Here is an 8843-nt window from a genome sequence, read left to right on the forward strand (position 1 = left end):
GTATTTATGGTTTTAAAGCTCAGAGATACGGTGCTCAAAATAAAATTTATTTACACTTCTATTTAATTCTCAACCCTGTTTCTCAGTGGTAGCAGAAAATATAGTCTTGTAAATTCAAGATAGTGAGCAGGACTGGTTCTGTCAATTCATTATTCTTTTTATCTTCTAATTTTCCTTTCACTGGAATGATCTAAAATACAGAGAAAATTCCATAACATTCTACCTCATTTGGAAAGATGCCTGAACCATCGTTAAGGGAAGTTATTCATGCTAGAGCTTGGAAAATATGCTATCCTTTTTCTACATTCTCAGGCTGAAATTACCATATCTCTTCCTTCTCCTCCGAGGCATGGAATCACTTCAAAACTGCTCATAAAATTCAGGTATCTTCCATATCTCTCTTAGGAGAGAAATCTTAGGATATTCCTTTTTATTGGCTTAGGATGCTATACATCTGGGATGTCAAAGTAAAAAGAAATTTACAGTACATTTTACTTGTTCACTTCCTAGATCTGCTTTGATGCCATTTCCCGTTCACTCTGGTTATTCCATATAAATAATTCTATAACATGATATGAAATTTCTCCAGAGTTGCAAATAGAAAAGAGAATTAAGATGCTTTTGCTCTTTGATTTCTAAATTTTGAATTTTTTTAAATTAATTTTTTCTGATACCATGAGTGTACGGATGTTAAAGTAAATCATATTTGTGGGAATAAGTATGAAAGTGAAATTTGTTTTCTTATTATCTAGTATGCCAATTTTAACTTGTGACAATAGTTAAAATTTTAAATTTTAGAAATAATGTCAAACATATTTTTGATATTATACATAATAGATGAGTAATCAATGCTATTAATACAATGATAGAACATAATTGAAGTCTGTAATATTAAATAGATAATATTAATATTAAATAAATAGCTAGTTAACACAATTATCAAGTATATGTTTGATTACATATATTTTAAATATGTACATAAGTTTGTGTTATTTCTTTTTTTAATTATACTTTAAGTTGTGGGATACATGTACAGAACGTGCAGGTTTTTTACATAGGTATACATGTGCCATGGCGGTTTGCTGCACCCAACCACCCATCATCTACATAGGTATTTCTCCTAATGCTATCCATCCCCTTGTCTCTGACCCCTCAACAGGCCCTGGCGTCTGATGTTCACCACCCAGTGCTCATACGTTCTCATTGTTCAACTCCCTCTTATGAGTGAGAACATACAGTGTTCGGTCTTCTGTTCCTGTGTTTGTTTGCTGAGAATTATGACTTCTAGCTTCATCCATGTCCCTGAAAAGGACATAAACTCATTCTTTTTTATGGCTGCATAGTATTCCATGGTACATATGTGCCACATTTTCTTTATCCAGTCTAACATTAATTGGTATTTGGGTTGGTTCCAAGTCTTTGCTATTGTGAATAGTGATGCAATAAACATACATGTGCATGTGTCTTTATAATAGAACAATTCTTTGTGTATATACCTAGTAATGGGATTGGTGGGTCAAATAGTATTTCTGGTTCTAGATCATTGGGGAATCAACACACTGTCTTCCACAGTGGTTGAACTAATTTACGCTCCCACCAACAGTGTAAAAGCATTCTTATTTATCCACATCCACTCCTGTATCTGTTGTTTCCTGACATTTTAATAATCACCATTCCTGCTGGCATGAGATGGTATCTCATTGTGGTGTTGATTTGCATTTCTCTAATGACCACTGAGGATGAGCTTTTTTTAAATCTGTTAGTTGGTCACATAAATATCTTCTTTTGAAAGGTATCTGTTCTTACCCTTCTCCCACTTAATTATCTTTTTTTATTTTTATTTATTTATTTATTTATTTATTTATTTCTTGTAAATCTGTTTAAGTTCCTTATAGATTCTGGATATTAGGTCTTTTTCGGCTGGATAGATTGCAAAAATTTTCTGCCATTTTGTAGGTTGCCTATTTACTTTAATGATAGTTTCTTTTGCTGTACAGAACCTCTTTAGTTTAATTAGATCCCATTTGTCAATTTTATTTTTGTTGCAGTTGCTTTTGGTGTTTTAGTTATGAAATCTTTGCCCATGCATATGTCATCCATGGTATTGCCTAGGTTTTCTTCTAGAGTTTTTATGGTTCTAAGTTTTATGTTTAAAGTCTTTAAACCATCTGAAGTAAATTTTTGTATAAGGTTAAAGGAAGGGGTGCAGTTTCAGTTTTATGCATACAGCTAGCCAGTTTTTCTAACACTATTTATTAAATAGGGAATCCTTCCCCATAGCTTGTTTTTGTCACGTTTGTCAAAGATCAGATGGTTGTAGATGTGTGGTGTTATTCCTGAGGCCTCTGTTCTGTACCACTGGTCTATATATCTGTTTTGGTACCAGTACCATGCTGTTTTTATCACTGTAGGCTTGCAGTATAGTTAGAAGTCAGGTAGCATGATGCCTCCAGCTTTGTTCTTTTTGCTCAGGGTTGTCTTGGCTATACAAGCTCTTTTTCAGTTCCGTATGAAATTTAAAGTAGCTTTTCTAATTCTGTGATTAAAGTCAATTGTAGCCTGCTGGGGGTAGCACTGAGTCTATAAATTACTTTGGGCATTATGGCCATTTTCATGATATTGATTCTTCCTATCCATGAGCATGAAATGCTTTTCCATTTGTTTGTATCCTCTCTTATTTCCTTGAGCAGTGATTTGGAGTTCTCATTGAAGAGGTCATTTATATCCCTTGCAAGTTTTGTTCCTGGGTATTTTATTCTCTTTGTAGCAATTGTGAATGGGTTTTCACTCAGGATTTTGCTTTCTGTTTGTCTATTATTGGTGTATAGGAATGCTTGTAATTTTTGCACACTGATTTTGTATCCTGAAGCTCTTTTTTCTGCATTACTGCTGTCTCCGTATCTCATTCCACAATTTTTGTACCTGAGAGGAGCTAATGTATATAGTGCATTCATTGATGATCCACACAGATGACTCCTCAATTCTTCCATCTCCTCCACCCCTTTCCTTTATACATTTTGAGGAGGAAAATTCTTATATGATTCCTCATTTTTTCCTAATTGTATTTAGCCTCTCATTTAATGATAAAGTTTTTACTCAGGTATTTGATGTTTGTTATTTAAAAGCCAGGCTTTGAAATCATAAGCCCATTTGTTGTTTAAAAATGTACACAACTTGCAATTCAAGAAAGCCCAACAGCAGTTAAATATGGAATCAAGATATGCCTTCTACTAACAATGTCTAGAAAGTAATATAAAACTAGAAGTTAAAAAAAGTGATATATTTTTAAGTTACATGAGCTTTAACACTGAGGATATGACATATAGAAAGATACCTGCTGATAATGATGTAAGAAATTCTAAGGAAATAAGGCACAAAATAAACCGCAGGTAATATGTGATTCAATCTTTTCTCTTAAACTGTGAAAGACAGATGTAGTGTGCTAAACCATTGCATATGAAAGAGCTCCCTACTTCTCTGAAATGGTGACATTTATGCTTAAACTTAAAAAATGAGTGACCATTACTTATGAAAAGCAAACAAGTAGAGATTGGGGAAGGTAGAACACTCACAATATATAAGATCAAATATAGCCAAAGAGGAAAGAAATTTTATTTTCAAGGAACTAAGAAACAGTGCAGGCAGAGCACAGGAAGTAAGCAGGCAGCTGTCACAGATGAGACCCCTGGCACAGCACAGAGCTTGGAAGCATGTAAATTGCTAAAATACTTAGTTTAATTCTAAAGACAATGGAAATCCATTCAGAATTTTTAACAGATAGAAAGAATATGATTTAAAGTTTGAAACTGTGTTATCATCACAATTCTCAGGCTGTGCTCCTAAAATCACAGTGAAATGGGCTGTTCTCTTCCTGCATTTATCTCTTTTAAGGGACATGCTTTAATTTTGGTCTCTAGTCTATCATCTTTAATGTGTCTTCAAACCAGTTATTTCCTTTTAATACTGTGCAGAGATAGAGTTTTACAGATGCATGTAATGACTCCGAAGGTCCCTGTATCAGCTGACTACTTTAAAATTAATACTTGGGATCCTGTATTCCATTGCTCTGGAGTGATGGTAAAATCGTACCTTTTCTTTCATTCTGTATATGTGTATACCTTTCTGAGGTTCTTAGCTTCACATAATGCATGTTCTGCCTACTTCCACCTGTGACTTTTTTTCCTATATGTTATATTTTCTCATGCCTTCATTTAATTGTGCATGTTGTGTGCATTTGTATGTTTTCTCAATGTATAGCTTAGAAGGGAAATATTCAGAATGATATGAGTCAATGATGAAATGCTGTTACGTCATCTTATCTTACCTGCAGTATAGAAAAAATGGCAAGTCTGGATAATCAAAAAGAGGAGAACTGCTACTGTATATTTTTCTATTCATGAGAGTTGAAAATTATAGTTTCTATACCCCAGGAATTGCAGCATATTTTATTTTCGTGAGATGAGTTTCAGAGAAATCCTCGTATGTCTAGTTGAATTACTTTTTATGATCATAAAACATCTTAACATATTTAAAGGGATTACTGCCCATTGGCATTAATAAATTACAATAGAAAATGAAGTGTCCGTTGAGAAGACATTAAGAATTTGGATGCTAAACTTTAACTTATGATATGGAAAAAGTCAAATGATGCATTAATTAAACTAATATTTGGCCCCACACTAGGAGGAAGGAGCAGAAAAAAAGTTAGAAATATTAGCATAAATGTTAGAGTTAAGGCTTAGCATAAAATTATGTGATTTTCGTCAAATTAAAAAAAGAATTAGCCCATTGGAGATAATAGCATAACACAATATATGATCAAAGTACAACTTTGGGTTGTAAAGTTCTTTAGTTTTATTTCTGCAACATAATATAAACTTTAAATTAAACAATTAAATAACGATATTTTGGATAATATTTCTAACTTCTAATATGATATTTTAGATTCTGCATAATTTCGAAAGAATAAAATGGAAAAGTTCATTTAAATATTTTTAAAATTATCTGTACTATTGAATAACATTTAGTCTTATTATCTATATAAACTTACTTGAAATGTTTCCATTGTAGGAAAAACCTAGTCCCGCATAAATATAATATTAAATATTATTTCAAACTCAAAAATGTATTATTTGATTTTGTGCCCCAATTTTTCATTTAGATAAAAGTGTTAGCAATTATTTAAGCTTCACTGTAAATCAAGTGTGTGAAATTAAGTTTTTATAGTTGAAGTAAAATCTACATGTAACCCTGTTGGAAGACTTCCTAAGGATAAATATTAAATGATTTCAAAATCTTCTTAGAGATGGCTCTTATACAAGAAGGAAAGAATCTCTCTTCCAAAAAGTTGTACAACTTCAGACCAAAGTGTGAAATGTTTTAAAGGCTAACTAAAACTAATTTAAAAACTAACTAATATTTGAAAGCAAGATTATTACAACATAAGCATCTATGCATTAATAAGTTAATTATATAGTTCAAAGAAGTTTTCTTCATTGAAAATATTATCAATTCATTCTCTACATAAGTTCAAATAAATCCGTATTTCTGTAACACAAAACAAAACAAAACATTCTGAATACTTGAATGTGGACATGGCATCAAATTTTCTTTACTTCACATTAGCCTACCTCCATGAAAATTATTATGATCCTTTGCAGTAATATTTGCATTGTTAGTATAAAGCTCTCTGCAATTTTATACATTTTGCTAATTTATTTTATTATTTTAATAATAGGATGTTTCAGTTAACATAATCTAGCTAAATAAAAGAGTACTGTGGAATTTGCTCTCAAAAGGATTTTACTACAATAAATATTTTAATGATACTGATTTCCTTTTAGAACAGCAAATGAGACTTCAAAAATAATTAAATAGACATAAATCCAATCTAAATGTAATAACAGTTCTATTTGTCTAATAAATAATATCCCATGATATGGAGTTTTTCTCATATGAGGGTGGTGATGGATTATATTTGGGGAGCTTTTAATAAGATGTTTTTGTCTCTGTTTGCATATGAGTATGTATTTAAGATGTCATTACTATTTTATAGTATTTCTGTGTTTTATATTGCTTATATTATCACACATAAACATTTATTTCTGCAAATGAAAATGCTTGCAAAAACTATTTTGTAAAAATATACTGTTTTTATAGCAACATGGGAATTTAAATGCCTTAAAATTATTTAAAACTAAATTTAGAGAACTTAACAAATATAAAATAATTGGTTTCTTCTTAATGCGATACCTAGTATCCATATACACATGCTGTAAAGCACTGTTTGTTTAGTTTGCATATATTTGGTTTTTACTATATTTTAGGTAAATGCAAACAGAACTATTTTATTTCCATATTTCGATATTCTTCAACACCAAAGTATTGGAGAAAAGTATGATTACTGTGATAAATGCAGGCATTTTGTGAAAATATAAATGTAAACTATATAAAATATTAATGCTTTAATTGACAAGAATGTCCTTTAGTAAGAAGGGAGATGGCAAAGCAAATCATATTTTCTCTTTATATTATTTGTATACATATCAATACCTGTGTAATGGTAACGCATTAGTTATTTATTGCAGCATAACAAATTATCCCAGAATTTAGGGGCTTAAAGCAGCATGTAGTCATGATGTCACACTTTTGTTAGTCAGTAATCTGGGCATAATTTAGCTGTGTCCTCTGATCATGAGTCTCTTACCAGCTTGCAGTCATTGCTGGCCAACACTCTGGTCATCCCAAGCCTTTCCATGGGGAGGATTTCTTTCCAAGCTCTCTCACATGGCTGTTGGCATGATAGGTTCCTCCTGAGCTTTTAGGCTGCAGGATTCAGTTGTTGGCTGGTCTATGTGTTGGCTGGAGGCTATCCTAACTTCTCTCCATAAGTCACCTCATAACATGACAGCTGGCTTTATCAAATTGATCAAGTGAGAGGGAGCAAGAGTGCCAACAAGATGGAAGTGGCATCTGTCACCTCTGTCAAATTTTGCTTATTAAAAGAAAATTATTATGCCCAGCCCACACTCCAAAATAAAGAATTATACAAAGTTGTAAATACCAGGAGGCAGGAATATTTGAGGGCCATTTTCAGAGTATGCCTACCATAAGAGTTGTGTAAATATATGACTACTTCAAAAAATTTTCCAAATTTCTGTGAGTGAGCTATCTTGATCCCTATTAGCCATCTGGAAAATCCTCACAGGAGATAACATTAGGAAACTGCATTCTTTGGCCAATTAAACATTGCATACCATTCTTCTTCAAATAACATATTCATGTGTATATTACATAAGGAACTCATCATCACAACCTGTCAGGAATAAAGGTGCACTACAAGTTGTTATTTACTAAAATGATCCTATTCAATATTATAGACTGCTGTAAATGAAGAAGTTCTGTCCAGTTAATTAAACACAGATTTCATTTCTCAGTTGCATTTGTCTTGACTTCCAGAGGTTTTTCCCTTGCTTGCTTTTACCTGGCTTGCAAGCATATTGCAGAAAAGAAGAAAATAAATATATCATTGTTAATTGTTCACATCCAAATAAAATACTACAAGGAGAATCCATATTTCTTAGAAAGAGGAGCCTTCTATCTTAAAAACCCAGTGTATTTAATAATGTCTTGAACGCTAATGGATACAGCAAACCCAGGTCACAAATAAGACTGTCTATTCAGGGACGATTCTTTTAGACTTAACGCAACTACTGTTAGATGAATTCCTAGCAAACGCAGGAAGATACAGAACATTATCCTTTTCAGGCTGAGTGATTCATTAATGTTCAACTACCTTTGATGATAATGGAACTATCCATGCACATTATTGAAAAAATGTAGCCCTGGAGAGTTAAACAATTGTAATGCAGGGAATAATGTGTCCCAGGAGGGAATGTATGACCTACTCACTATATTAACTTTGTATTGTCTTTGCTTCTATGATTGCTTAAGAAAACCTATAAAAAGGGCTATTAATATTTTAGAGAAGTGTTGGAAAGGCTTCTACTCTGGATTTATAAAGAAAATTAAGCAAACGACGAAAGACTTTACATTAAAAGATCTTACTACACCAGGATATTTAAGCAGTACATATTCTTTGATGTCAGCATATGATCATATTTGGATATGAGCTATTTATAAGAGGAGTTTGAGAACACAGTTAAGTTGTATTGTTAAATTAGTGGATCAATAAATTTTATTGCTTTCTACTATTTTCCAATTACTATTTGATAATGCAAAGAAAACCATGAAAATTTATTCAAAGATGTTAGAATTATATTAACTAAAATTTGTGTGTCATTCTAGAATATAAAAATGATTTTCATCTTTGCAAGGGTGATATTATCTTCCTGATACTTCTTTTAAATAGTAATGTCAAGATTATAAAGCTTGTAACATGGCAGAGCTGGAAGAATTCTGAGTTCACGGTCTCCTCTAACTAGAAAACATGGTTTTTCTGCAAGTCATTCATGGACTACCTGATAAAAACTACCTGAACTATATAAAAATGCATATTCTAGCCACAAACACAACAATTCCATATCAAAATCTCAAAGGACAAACAGAAAAATTCCATTTCACCCAGATTTATGTGAGATTATTACACACCGTAAAGCAAGAGAGCCACTTTCTTAGTTGTGCTGATCCTTACATCCTGGCTGGAGAGATAAACCCTGATTTGTGAAACTAACAGTAAAAGTGTTAGTCCGTTCTCGCATTGCTATAAAGAACTACTTGAGACCGAGTAATTTATAAAGAAAAGAGGTTTGATTGACTCATGGTTCTGCAGGTTGTACAGGAAGCCTAGCTGGGGAGGCCTCAGGATACTTACAATCATGGAG

Source organism: Sapajus apella, unplaced genomic scaffold (assembly GCF_009761245.1).
Source record: "Sapajus apella isolate SASKATOON/1434 unplaced genomic scaffold, GSC_monkey_1.0 scaffold5, whole genome shotgun sequence".
NCBI classification, from domain to species: Eukaryota; Metazoa; Chordata; class Mammalia; order Primates; family Cebidae; genus Sapajus; species Sapajus apella.